At 51.0% G+C, this 14,779-nt stretch overlaps 1 non-coding gene across 1 annotated transcript; it reads left to right on the top strand.

Moving 5' to 3' along the window:
* Nucleotides 1-13,581: 13,581 nt before the first annotated feature.
* Nucleotides 13,582-13,654, top strand: TRNAV-CAC (transfer RNA valine (anticodon CAC)). Its single transcript has one exon. It is a non-coding gene; the product is annotated as a tRNA-Val (tRNA).
* Nucleotides 13,655-14,779: the final 1,125 nt, after the last annotated feature.

Raw genomic sequence — 14,779 nt, 5'->3', positions numbered from 1 at the left:
GAACCAGAAGCCCTAACTACGATTACAGCCCCTTGGACAAGTGGGGGGGGGGGGGGGAGGGAACTCCTAACTGCACAACCTCTGTGCCCCCACTCAGCAGAAGTACCAGAGGGGTCACTGCCTTCCTGTTACAATGCCAGGACTCCCTTCACTGCTAATATAAAACTTTGATGTTCTCTAAGTCCGCTTGAGAATCAAGAGGGGGGAATGAGAAGGAGAAAATCAGACATGTCGTGGCTTTCCTCAGAGACTTCTTACATAAGGTCTGAGATGTACAGTTCTTTCCCTGGTAATTCACCGTGTGAGGGGACGGAAGCATTCTGTGCCTAGGCCCGTCTGTCTGTCGGTGAACCTGGGCCCTGGGCTGTGACCTTCCTCTGTGTTAGCCCCTCCCCCCCTTAGGTGAGCAGAAGAGGCTGGAGGAGGCTGGGAGCTGGGTGTCTCTCACCCCCCAGGTCTGTCTGGCTCGGTCCCCTGTGCTCAGGCCTTGTTGGGGACAAGAGAACGAGGGTATTTTTGAATGGCTATGGTTCTCCTCCCCTTGAGGAGGCGTGGGGGGATTTTCCTCCAGAACCTGGTAGGGCTCCGCGAAAGTGCAGGGGCTTCCCGGAGACTGGACCCCCTCGAGTTTGTAACTTCACGCTTGTCTGCAGGAGGCTCCATTCCTCGGCCGAGCTTCCCCCTGTGTGGCGCTCCAGCCTTGGTTTCTCCTCCCGGCCTCCGGCACCGTGAGCTTCGAGCCTCCGGCCCGCCTGTCGCTCCAGTTTGGGAGGCGGTGGTTTGCCCTGCTGAGCTCGGTTCTGTGAAGACTGGAAGAAGATTTGCAAATTTTCAGTCTGTTTCGTGTTTTTCTCGCCATGAGGATAAGACTGGCAACTTGTAAACTCCTCATATGCTGGATGGGAAACAGGAGGTCCTCCAATTGGCTTTGAAATGCTTCTGTTTGATCAGATACGTGCCTGGCATGGGTGGTCGTCAGCCATTTCTGCCTCCACGGTAGTGACCTTTGGCAACACTCCGGAATTAATGAACCCAGTGAATGAATCGTCATGAGGCCCTGAGTGGTTTCTGAGCAGTACGTGTCTGCCCATCTACATTGTTTAGGAATAACTTAATTCATGATTTCCATCTGGATTCAGTAGGTTCTCAGGGCAAAGGGCACGGAGGGAGGGTGTTGATGGTCAAGACTGGTCAAGGAAATGGGCCAGGCCTACGAGAGCAGCCCAATGTAAGACCCCTTCACCAGAAGTGGACGTTGGGCCTCCTGAAACTGATGTGGGCCCCAGGACCCAGAGGGGCCCCACAGGACCAGCTGAGAGAGTCCTTGACTGCTGATAGGCCTTATGCTAAGTTCCAGGGAGGGTGTGAACCACCGTGGAACCTGAGGATTCAGGGACCCTCAGTCCTTTCACTGGGGGTAAGAGGTTGCCTCTCCCCTGCAATCCCCAATTCTTTGCGGGCCCCACAATATGCTGGCCCTCCACAAGCAGCGGGGTGGCAGGAAGCACGGGTCTGTCCTCAAGGAGCCTCCACCCCTGTGAGAGACACAAACACCAGCATCAGCTTGAGCCGCAGGGCAGACACAGCGCCACGGGCCTCTGCCGGCTGGACCGATCCGGGGTAGCGTCCTCAGGGGCGAGGCGCCCACACCAGGTCCTGAGAAATGACTGTAGTTGCCTGTGCTTTTCGCTTCCTGGGCCTCGGGTCTTGTTTTCATGCCTTGGTTGGAGGAGGGTGCGCTGCTGTGTTAATAAGCTTTGTCCTCCTTCGAAAACTCTTCCCAGTGATCAGGATCTGAAGGAAGCACCTCTTCAGGGCAGGACCAGAGACAGCATGGACTTTACTCCCGCTGCACGGCCAGGACCACGGTCAGGTGCAGCCAGGGGGGGACGCGGGTTCCATCTCTGCGTCCCCCCGCCCAGGTCCCTCTCCTCGTGAAGACGGCATGCGTCTCAGTCAGACCGTGCCCAGGGGTCATGTCCTCGGCAGGGTGATGGCCCACAAAGCCACGAGGAGTCTCAACCCCATGACATTGCAACATGAGACGACTTAATTTTCCTCCAACCGCTGCCTTCAGACTGGTCTTGTTAAACCTCTCTTTCCATCCTGTGGGCCAATTCCATAAGTTTGAGGACACATTTATTTCAGTGTCCCCACTGTAGGGCTGGGGGCAGAGAGGAAAGGGAAGTAAGGAAGATGGCGGATAGACAGAGGGGGCAGGTGCTCTGTCTTCCGAGGACGCAGGAGGGTGCAGGGTCAGACGCAGGGTCAGACATCCCCTCTCCACTGCCAGGCCTGGCTCATCCATTGACTGGGGAGCAAAGGAGGGAGAGAGACCTTTGTCTCCTCACATGACTGGCTGCTGCCCAAGGCCTCTGCCTGTTGTGGGTGCTGCTTCTCGGGCTCACAAGGACTGGCTTGCACAACTTCCGTGCAGGTGCACCTCTGAGCCACCACTCGCCCCAAATCTACGGTCTGTGAGGCTGATGACACTGACCTATCTCCCCTGACACCCCTGAGGCTGAGACAATCCTAAAAGACAAATTTGTCACTCGATCGGCCCCAGATATTCAGAGAAAACTGTAAAACCTGACTGTTGGTCTGGAAGGGAGCCTGGAGGAGCTCTTACGAGCTGCCAACTGGGCATATTACAACCAAGATCAAGAGAAGAATAAAAAATAAAAAAATTAAAATAAATTTAAAAAAAAAAACAGAAAAGGAGGCTTAAAAAAAAAAAAAAAAAAAAAGAATCCGAGGCCTTAGTGGTGGCCTTACGTACTAGGTCAGACCGGACTTCCCGAGGTCCTGGCACCAAGTGCCATTTATACGGCCGTTCAGAGCACTGAAGTGAGACTGTCCTCAGAGGGGACAACCAAAATGAAAACCCCATAAGCCAGGCCCTTCGCGCGGAGACAACCGCTGGAGATCTCAAGGCCCTCGGGGCCTCTCTCTGTGAGGGCTCAGAAAACCAGTGTCCCTGGGAGGGACTGACCAGGGCCTGGGGCTCTTCACGGTGGCTCCCCTCAACCAACTGTCCATCAGAAACCCAGAGCCTCGAGTGACTCTCAACACGGAAGGAAAACTGGTTGATGTCCTTCTTGACACCGGAGCGACCTTCTCCGTCCTCCTTTCCGCTCCAGGCCAACCGTCCACACGCAGGAGAACAATTAGAAACATCTCTGGAAAGCTTACACCTAAGTTTTTCTCTCAGCCCCTGGGATACCTATGGGGAAAACTAATTTCTGCTCCTTCTTTCTTGGTAAAACCAGACGGCCTTCCTCCCTTGCTAGGAAGGCATATTGTAACCGAATTAGAGACTACACACTACTGACTCCAGAACAAATGAACAATTGTGTGCGCGTTTGGAAATTACTGGATAGTGTAGGCTGTAGATACCAGGGTTCGGGAAAATAGTTTGCCTGCTATATCAATGATTAAATGAGACTCAGTCCCACCTACTCTACCCCACCCCCTCGAAAAAATAAACTGGGGTCTGACTCCAGGCCTTGGAATGGTTGCAAACAGAGCAGGGCATTTACTATTACCGGGCTCACAGAGCTAAAAGATCATTAAAACACAGCATCAGGCTTTTCATTTAGGGAGGGACAAAACTTATCAAATGGCCCAAAGGATGTTTACTAAAAAAAAAAGGCGTCAAGGACAGTTCTGCGAGTAGTAACAGCCTGTAAAGTGTCTTAGAAGCAATCCTTCCAACCACGGACTTGCTCCCCCAGACCATCAAGGAACCAGAGACTATCCAGGAAAGACTAACGATTAGGTTTCCCTCATCTGCCAAGGCCAAAGGAATTCCAACGCCTGTGGGTGCGGATTGATACTTTTACTAATTGAGTAAAGGCCTCCCCCTACAGGACAGAAAAGGCACACAAAGTCAGGAAAGTTCTGCTTTATCAAATAATACCCGGGTGTGGCTCCCCTAAACATTTGCAAATTCATAACGGGAAATGGCTGCCTTGCCTCTTCCTCCAGTCGAACTCCTGTCTCTTGGAAAAGTTTTACACCTCAAAATGAAGCAACCCGTCTGCTTAGACTCAGCAAAACTCTAAATAACACCTCGCAAGCATTAGATGCTTAAAAATTTGTTTTAATGAGCTGAGGGCCAAACTCTTGAAAATAGAGCCCCCCCCCCCCCCGCCATCGGTTACTTGCTCTGTCACCTGGGTTACGAGAGGTTCCCCAACACACGTTGCTCCCAAAGCCAGGGTCTCCCCGAGATGGTTTGACAGATGCCATCTTGTTGGTCAGTATCCTCTTCACTTGGTGTTTTTCTCTTCGTGTCTGCTGACTTCTATGCAACCTCCTGCCTGCCAACCTTCCCGTAGAACCACACTGCGGGCCACTCCAGCGACCCTGGGGCACACTCCGACGGCTGTACCCCTACACTGTCCCCTATCAGCTTGAAGAAGCCAGAACGGGCAGCGTCCCTGTTCCCTGACAGCCGACACGGGCCCTGTTCCAGGGGAGGAATGAATAGGGAAGGGTTAACATGAGGCAGGGAGAGATCAGGGACCTTCAGGGAGGCAGACTGCAGCCGCAGGTGGGAGGCTGAAGCAGCAGACGGGGTTCTCCCCTTTCGAAATCCTTTATGGGCACCCTTGCCCCATTATCAAGGGCATAAGAGGAGGATCTAGATGAGACACGCAATCAATCTAACCCTAAGACAACAGATGTGAGCCCTTGCCTCTACCCTAACCACCTTATACCACTGGGTCAGGGAGCGATCACCTGTGAGTCTGACCGCAGACCCTCACCCCTCTAACCAGGAGGTGCTGTGTGCAGGAAGGAGTGGAACGTCCAACCCCTGAAACCCCTCTGGAGGGGCCCGTTCACTGTCATTGTGTCCACCCCTACTGCAGGAAAGGTAGCCGAGGCGGGTCCCTGCATTCGCTACAACAGAGTGAAGCCGGCATCTCGAAACTGGGAGTGCCTTCCGGATCCATCCACGCCGCGCAAGCTGACCGCACGGAAGGTTCTGCCACTCCAGAGGCCCGGGAATCTGCAGCCCTGCTTTAGTCACTCCGGAAGCTGACTGATCTACGCACGGCAGAAGCTCGAGGAACCGACGGGCTGGTGAAACAGAAGACCGTCCTTATTTTCTATATGTTTCCTTGCTGTGACGCACTGTCACGCCTTGTTTCTCACTGTTACGGTAATTCTCACTGTAATTGGCCAACTGACTAAAAATGTGGTAACAGGTTTCTGTGAACCCTCACCTTCCTTTTGAGGACAGGATTCTTCGTTGGTACCAACGTGGGGATCGATGGCCGTGAGACACCAGAAAATTAGGTCCCACAAACCTTATAGTAAAACAAAATGCCGCAGCCCTACTACCGGGGTTTGGGTTCTCAAAAGCTCAGCTATTGGGAAAAACTGCCTTGCCTGGTGGGAAAAAGTTCATCGTCGTCTCGTTAAAAACTTAACATGCCTAGGCCAAAGATCTCATCACTCAACCACCCGGAAAACCCAGTGGTGGGAGACCCCAGATCACCTTGAGCCGGATCCGCACCCCTGGTCTAACTGCTCTCATCTCCGAGAGGCCTGAGACAATGTCAACACGGCCATCAAATGGCGGGTCCCAGGTGGACTTCACTGGATATGGGGAAGGACGGCCCCTACAGGACTTCCCTCGGCCTGGTCAGGGTCACGTATGCTGGGAACTCTCCGTCCATCTTTCTTCCTGCTCCCGCTTGCCAGAGGGGAACATTTGGGAGCCCAAGCGTATGGGGGCGGGGAGACTCAAAGGAAGCAGCGTGCCTTACAAATTGGCGACTAAAAAGGTAATAAATGGCCTCCCGAGCGTGTAATCCGATCTTATGGCCCTTATGGCCCTGCCAGCTGGACAGAGGACGGGTCCTGGGGCCACCACACCCCCATCTACATGCTAAACCGCATAATCAGACTGCAAGCAGTTGTAGAAATTACAATGCGACAATCAATGCAGTCAGAGCTCTTAACTTACTAGCCGAGCAGCAAACCGAAGCGCGCCATGCCATCTATCAAAACCGCTTGGCCTTAGATTACCTGCTTGCTTCTGAGGGAGGTGTTTGTGGAAGGAAAGTTTAGCCTGAGCGCCTGCCGCCTGCAGACCGATGATGAGGGAAAGTCATAGAGGAGATCACGGGTCAAATACAAAGGATTGCTCATGTCCCTGTCCAGACCTGGAATGGTTGAAACCCCAGGGAGTTATTTGAAAAATGGTTTTCAGCTTTCAGGGGATTCAAAACTCTCATAAAAATTATCCTCCTAATTCTGGGAGGGTGCTTAATCCTACCCTGCCTAGCTCCCCTGGTTGTACTGTCTGCCTCCAGTCTCATCGAGGCCGTGGTTAAAAACAACAGACGGCCACTCATGTAGTGATATTATAGAAATATAAACCTCTCAACCAAGATGATGCTCTTAGACCCAGACAGAGGGGTCCAAGCCTCAAAGGGGGGAATGTGGTAGGGTCTCCTCCCTAAGGAAAGAAATAAAAAAACCCTCAAGGCAACCTGACTATACGTGTACGTGCCCACATCCCTCACGACCTTGTAACGTGAAACCACTTAATCAGACTGCACGTTTGTGCGTCACCATATACGGGAGACAAAGAAGTGGAAAATAGATTAAAAGCTACACCACGTGGCGTCCGGGGCTCAGTTCCTCGAGTGCGAACCCAACTGAGCAGTGTCAGAAGGAATTAAGTTGCTTCCTGGAAAAAAAAAAAAAAAAAAAAAAAAGCCTCACTGTCACGACTCTACTCCCTGTGCAGGAATATCCTGCTCCACTGAGGGAGGCGATGGCCTCATTTTTGGTGGCTCTTTTCGGAATGTGGAGACTTGAATAAGTCTTGCTTTGGGATAGACCACCCCCCCGCCCCCGTCCCTAATCCCAAGCGGCTAGAGAAGTCCCGCTCGGTACCTCCCAGCAAACACTGTCTACTGTGGACATGAAGACTCCCCCATCGCGGCCAGGCCTCTCCCGGTCCTGGGCCCTGGGCTCCGCAGCAGCTCTGAGTGGTTTCTCCCCGCGATTGTGGTCTACTTCTGACAACAAATGTGCTGCACCTCCCCCCCCCCCCCACACCCGCCGGTTCCCCAGCTCTCCGGACACCGACCCGCTACGTGTCCCGAGGTTCAGTCCAGTTCTGACCCTCCTTGTGCATTTGGTGCCGGGTGAACTGGGGAGACCCGGGGCCCGGGGCCCTGACCCCTTCCGTCCCAAAGGTGTCACTGAACGCTCTTGGCCTCATCACGAGAAAGGACTCAAGGTCAGACACACAACTCACAGCACGGCGGGTGGTGACGCAGGGGAGGGAGAGAGAGGGCACAGGCCGCAGGCACCCACCCACCGAGCGAGCCAGAGTGTGGCCAGCTCTTCCTCCCAGGCGCTCAGGTTTCTGTCTTGGGAGCAGCTGTTCACTAGAGGACGGGATATTCGTGACTTGGGGCGGGAGGTTTGGCGCCTTCCCTTCCTCGTTTGCTCCGGGGCTCCTGTCATGGCGCCACCCCCTTGGGCCCGTCTGGGGTGACGGGGCTTCCCGAGGAGTCCGGACACCCGGCCATCATGGTTTCGCAGCCTGTCTGCAGCCCTGAGCCCAGTCACGCCGACACAAACAATTAACCTTCACAGGCGTGTTGAGGGGAAGCGGGGAAGAAGGCTCCGGTTCTCAGCAGGGTTTGTCCAGCAGAGGCCTCCGACCCGGCCTCTGAGGCTGTCCGTCCCTCAGCCGCGTCCTGGCGGGAACCCCAGGAAGACCCCCGGGTACCTGCGTCTCCTCCACTCGAGATGTTTCCACACGGCCAACGCGCGTCCTCGCGTTCGTGGGAAGCCGGGAGCCCTGCGGGGAGCCGGCACCCGACTGAGCCCTCAGGTCTGCGCGCCTTGGGCTCCCGGCCCCAGCTCTCTGCACCCCTGGCTGCTCCCGGCTCCGATCCCGCAGAGGCAGCACACCATTCTGCTGAGACACAGGGAACTCCGGAAGGGAGTGCGTCAGTCACACGCGGTGTCCCTCCTGGGGCCCTTAAGGGAAACGAACGGCGCACCTGTTCCAAAGGAGCGCCCAGCTCGGGTGAGGCTAAGACCATCAGATCGGCAGGAGGGGACGAGCTGTCCCTGAAGGGGGATGGCCTCCTGAGTGACCGAAGCCAGAAGGCTCACTGGGTGCGGGCCCCCCCGTTGTGAGGCTCTGCGACAGCCCCTGGGGACTCAGCATCTGAGTAAGACCCGTGGTCAGAGCCAAACGTGGGCGCTCTTCGTTGGGCTCAGACTGTTTCCGATAAGGAGACCTGTTAAAGGATGAACACGACTGTCCGGGCCAGCACCTCATCAAGGTGTCGCAGGCGGTATCCTTTGCTGAGGCTGCTTCCGGGGGCTGGCACCGCAGGGGCCCCCTAACAACCCGGAGACTCAGAGCCACTGGGGCAGGTGGCTGGGATGGGGGCGCAGGGTGCCAGCAACGTGGCTTAGGGAGTCCGCGAGGAGCAAGAAGCTTCCTCTGTTTGAAGATAAACAGTGATTCTATCTGGCCAAATGGAGACGCTAGGAAGCAAAATTTAGGATTAGGAACGAAGACCTTATTTTCCAAGCCAGGGAACCTTTCAAATGTCGAGGGAAGGTGCTCACCACCACATTCCAGAACACCACGTGTGTGAAGTGGTCGACTAGAAGAAGGTATCCAGGCCTGGAAACGTTTTCAATTCAAGAGATCTTTCGTTCATTGTGTCCTGTCCTAGATCTCAGACTTTTCATTCCTTGTAATCAACGATACCATGTCCTGACGGTCGATACTTGTCTAGCGGATGCTGGGATGTAAATCCAGCCAGTAGAATCACCAGCACGCCCAGCCATCTGTTCATGGTAGTCAAGACTGGAAACTTCCCAAGTGCCCACCTGCAGTCACGTGGACATGTTCACATGAAAAAATACGTAACGCAGAACGTAGAATGAATAATCTACAACTTCCATGAATGAACTTCACAGACCCGTTGACCAAAAGAAAAGAGACACAAAAGAGGATTCGTTTTGGGAGGGGTGGCAGGGCGGGGGGGGGGGGGCGGGGGTGAAGGTTTATGGAAGGACTTGGCTTATGCCAATTACGGGGACTGGCTAAGCAATTTGTAAATCCGTAGGGCAGGCACTCAGATAAGGCGGGCCAGCAGGAAGAGAGGCTGGCAACGGAATTAAAAGTATAGATGAAACAGAAAGTCGGTTCTTTGAAAGTTTCAACAAAACTGACCAGTGTTTAGCTACATTGACTGAGAAAAACAAAGAGAGGAGACGCAAACGATGAAAATGAGAAGTGAAAGTGGGGACGTTATTACAGATTTTATAGAAATAAAAGCAATTGCAAGAGAGTACTCCGAAAAAGCATACTGGGTAAAGCTAGATTAAGGGGACGGACGTCTAGAAACATCCAATCGGCCAAATAGAAAACATGAAGCAACAAACGTGAACAGACCCGTAACTGCTGAGATACTGAAGCAGGAATCCAAACCATCACAACAAAGAAAAGCCACCCCAGATGGTTTCACGGAGGAATGCCACCAAACGTTTAGAAATGTACTTTTGGCGGTTGGGGTGCCTGGGTGGTTCAGTCGGTTAAGCGGCCGACTTCGGCTCGGCTCGGGTCATGATCTCGAAGTCTGTGAGTTCGAGCCCCGCGTCGGGCTCTGTGCTGACAGCTCAGAGCCTGGAGCCTGTTTCAGATTCTGTGTCTCCCTCTCTCTGACCCTCCCCCCTTCATGCTTTGTCTCTCTGTCTCAAAAATAAATAAACGTTAAAAAAAAAATTTAGAAATGTACTTTTGGCGGCCGGAGGGGGGTTGTGGAGATGACAAAGGATGTTGATTTAGACTTGATCCCTTGAGACTGTCATACATGGAAAAATACTTCCTTTAAAGTGGGGGAAATAGTCATCAGATTGGCGTCACCTCCTCCCTCTCCTTTGGCACGGCTCTTCCAGCGGGTCCCCTCGAGTCCCCGGAGTGTGAGGACCGGGGTCGCCTCATGGCACCTGCCCGTTTCTAGGTTCGCTCCTTCTGGAAAGCTGTCCGCTCTTCTGACCGGAGGCTGTCTGCCGGCCCCCTTCGCAATCCCAGCAGCCGCCCTCAGGAAGTGGGAAACGGCGGGTTGTTCAGTCCTGATTTCAAATGTGCTGCCAGGCTTCACGAAAATCTCGGTGGGCAGAGGAAGGCCTTCTCTGTGCATCGGTGTTCACAGCAGCGTCACCCACGATAGTCAGGGAGCACCGACCGGGATAAATGCCCACAAGTCTACACACAGAGGCAACGTTTTCAAACTACAGAAACACAGAGATAGAGAAAAAAATTCCCGAGAGCCGCTACAGGGAAAAATTACCTACAGAGGAGCAAAGATGAGGATTACAGCCGCTTCCCCCTCAGGAAATGTGCAAGCAAAAAGAGCGGAGTGAAATATTTCGTGCTAGAGATAAACACATTTATCTAGAATTCTGCACCCTGTGAAGTCATCCCTAAAGAGTGGAGAAGATATAAAGATTTCCCCAGAGAAAATATTGAGAGCATTCGTGGCCAGCGACCCATCTAGCAAGAAACGTTAAGAGAAATTCTTCAGAAGAAAGGAATGATACAGATCAGAAACTCGGATCTATGTGAGAAAGACCATCAGAGAAGAAATACATGAAGGTAAAATAAAAACTTTCATATTTCTTACTCTAAATTGACCTGACTGATAACAGGGTGTTCAACATAATAATACCCACAACATACTAGATTATGTATGTTGTATATCTATGTGTGTATATACATATATTTGCTTATGTATGTGTGAAACAAATGACAACAAGGATACAAGGAACAGGAGGGAAGAATTAGGATTATTTTGCTGTTATAAGGTACTCACACTTCCTGTAAAGTGACACAGTGTTTTGTTTTGTTTTGTTTTGTTTTGTTTTGTTTTGTTAGAAAGAGACAGAACGTGGGAGGGGCAGAGAGGGAGGAAGACACAGAATCCGAAGCCAGGCCCCAGGCTCTGAGCTGTCAGCACAGAGCCCGACGTGGGACCCGAACCCACAAACCATGAGATCAAGACCTGAGCCGAAGTCGGACGCTTAACCGACTGAGCCCGCCGGGCGCCCCTGACACAGTGTTATTTGAAAGCGGGCTTGGGGTAGTTGCAAATATATATTGCAAACTCTAGGGTGACCAGTAAAAAAAAAAGTAACAAAAGAAGTATAACTGATATGCTAAGAAAGGAGAGAAAATAAAATAATATAATATAATACAATAATGTGAAGTGCTCAGTTAAAGCCACAAAAGACAGAAAAAGAGTGGAAGACAAACACAGGAAGAAAAAACAAAGGCACCAAACAGAAAGTAGTAACGGCTGTGCAAAATATTAATCCCACTATACCAGGAATCAGCCCACATATCAATGGTCTAAATGCACCAATTAAAAGACAGAGGTTGTCAGAGTGGACCAAGAGACAAGACTAAACTATATGTTGTCTACAAGAAACCCACTCGCAACATAAAGACACATATCGACTAAAGGTAAGTGAATGGACACAGACACACCAGCCAACGTTGGAACAAAGGGAGCAGGAGGAATGTGTTCAAGTCAGACGGAGCCGACCTCAGAGCAAGGACACCACCAGAGATAGAAGGGAGCTTCATAGAATGACAAGGGGTTTGATTCTCCCTTGACAAAAGGGGTCAATGCTTAGTGTGAACATGCCTCACAGATCATCAAACCACCTGGGACAGAATGTAAGAGAATTGCAAAGAGGAACAGGTGAATCCAGGATCATGTTTGGAGACTTCCTGTCGGAAATGGTCCAGCAGGCAGGAGATCAGTGAGGACACAGCCAAGCTGAACAACGCCATCAAGCAAATGGATATCATCTACATCTACAGACAGCTTACCCGACAACAGCAGAACACTCGCTCCTCTCAAGGTCACACGGGACCACATTCTGGGCCATACAACACACCTTACCACATCTGAAAGCGTTGAAGTCAGACAACGTCTGCTCTCGGGCGCCAACAGAATTGAACTAGCAATCGATAGCAGAAAGATAGCTAGAAAATCCCCCCAAAACCCGGAGACTAAACAACACACTTCTCAATGACACATGGGGCAGAGAAAATGTCTCGGGAAAAAGTGAAAAACATCTTGAACTGAATGACATGAAAACACACTGTTTCATACAGTAAAAGAAGTGCTTAGAGAAATTTAGAGCATCGGATGCATATTATTTGCAAAAAAAAAGATCGGAAGTAAATCATCTAAGATTCCATCCGAGGAGAGTAGAAAAAGAAGACCTAATTATCCAAAGCAAGCAGAAAAGAATAATAAAAATTAGAACAGAAATTAAAGACAGGAAATCAATGAAACTAAAAGCTGGTGCTTTGAAAAGATCAATAAAATCAGTAAAAATCGATCAGCCTCTCACTAGACTAAGAAAAACAAGGGAAGGGACACAGATTCGTGATAGCAGAAATGAAAGAAGGGACAAAACGATAGATCCCAAGGACAATAAAGGGATGTTATGCACAATCTTTATACCCACAATTCAGATAACCTAGACGAAATGGACCGATTGAAGTTGTGAGGACAGAATTTGCCAAAATTCACACAAGAAGAAACAATGACCCTCAATAGGCTTCCACATGTTAAAGAAATTGAATCAATAAGAAATACTATTCCAAAACAGAAATTTCAGGCCCAGGGAAGTTCACAGTGAATTCTGCCAAAGATCTAAGGAAGAAATAATACCACTTCTCTACAATCTCTTTCAAAAGACAGAAGCAGAGGAAACGCTTCCAAACTTAGTGGGGCGAGCATCATCCTAACATCAGGATCAAACAAAGACACGGCCGGAAAGGAAAACCACAGACTGTCATCTTTATGAACACAGATGCAAGAATCCTCAGCAAAATACTAGCAAATTGAATCTAACAACGTATCAAAAGAATTATACACCATGACCCAGTGGGATTTATTCCAGGTGTGTAAGGCTGGTTCAAGATCCAAAATCACTTAATGTAATCCATCACACCAACAGGCTAAGAGAGAAAACGCGCGTGATCAGATCGGTAGCTGCAGAAAAAGCCTGTGACAAAATCCAACTCCCTTTCGTGATAGGAACTCTCGGTCAACGTCTCTACCTTCTACTCAGTTTTGCTGTGAACCCTAAACTGCTCTTTAACAAGTCTATTGAAAAATAATAAATGCGTATATTAGAAAAGAAAATGGTTAATGTGTGTGGAATTGTGTGAAAGGGAGTGAAGTTTTGAATTTCAAGCTGGGCAGGGAATAGATTGAGAGCCACGCCCGGGAGCATGTGGAGGGTGGGGAAGAACGAGATCATTCTGATCGTGGTCATGGTTTTAGCATAAGGCTCATAGAATTTAAACACTTAAAAATGCCTGGGAATGGGATACCTCCTAACCTCAGCGTGGTGCTTGTTTTGGATCAAGTTTAAAATGCGGTTGTGGACACTGACTACGCAAACGTGAGTAGAGAGAAGACCCCGGACTTTTAGGAACCAACGCTGATGAACGCAGGAAACCTAGGTGAGCGCCACCGGCCCAGCCCACATGCGGGGGTTTCTGTGGTGTAGCGGTTATCACATTCGCCTCACACGCGAAAGGTCCCTGGTTCGAAACCAGGCAGAAACACACGCACGGCCGAGTAAACGCTTTTCTCTTCCAACAAGCCAATGCCGTGTGTCACATAGACGCCTGTCACCCTTCTGACCCAGCCTTCTATTCGCTTTATCTATGGTCTCCTGTGCACAGCTCCGTCCCTTCCTCTCCCGAGTTAGAGAGTCGTGGGGACACCCCGAGACAGGGTGTCTGTTTTGTGCGCCCGGTCACCAGGCCAGGGGACACTGACGGGGACCTGGAAGGAGGAGTTGTTTGGGAAAAGAACATAAGCCAGAAAAATACGTCAGGTGGAGAGAAGGCCCTCTCACCGAGTTTGTTTTCACAGTTCTTACAGCGCGACGGTTTTCTCGAGTGCCACGTTCTGCAGTCAGTACCCTCCAGCTCCCGGGGCTTCTAAAAGCACTGGGTCTCATTGACCGTCACCTTGGCCTGCACTCCACTTTCAGGAGTCCTTTAAAATCCAGTCTTTGGGCAAAAAAACCAGACTCCCAAAGAGGGCCAGCGTCACGGCTGGCAAACCGCACGCCCGACTTGATGTTCTACCTACTCCTGCTCTGAAATTCTCAATAACTTTTCAACGGAAAGCCCTGCGTTTTCGTTTCACGCTGGGCCCACAAATCCTGTCACGCGTCCTCCCGAAAGCTCACAAAAGGGGCGGTCGCGCCACCTCCCTGGTCCTTCCGGGGAGGGGCAAGCAGCTGAGAACAGTGCCACCCGCTGCTTGACGACGAATGTTGTGTGGAGGAGGGGGTGCCTCTGCAGACTGGACCGCCTTAAGAGGCATCCTCGCACATCAAAAGGAAAGGATCGGCTAAAACATTAGAATTCTATTCTAGGATTTGATTTTTTTTTTCCCCAGCGTTTTATTTTGATCTAAATACTTCCAGTCCCAGCTGCCTCCAGTCGCCTGTTAGACCTTCTTGTTTTCTGTTTTGGTTGGTTCCATCGCCATTCTTCTTACTCTTCCAAGATTCCATCACGTCACTGGACTTTTCAAAATATTCTGTGGCGTCCTAGAATCCACAATCACGGGACAAGGAGGGGTGGTTATCGCGGCACTCGGTTTGCACAACGTGCACGGTTTGTCTCTTTTTCTTGCCTTCTTTGTGGATTGCTTTAAAAGCAAAATGCTGAGAC

The sequence above is a fragment of the Acinonyx jubatus genome, chromosome B2 (assembly GCF_027475565.1).
Source record: "Acinonyx jubatus isolate Ajub_Pintada_27869175 chromosome B2, VMU_Ajub_asm_v1.0, whole genome shotgun sequence".
Classification (NCBI taxonomy): Eukaryota; Metazoa; Chordata; class Mammalia; order Carnivora; family Felidae; genus Acinonyx; species Acinonyx jubatus.
Note: the sequence above shows the minus strand (reverse complement) of the source record. Positions and strands in the feature narration are given on the sequence as shown.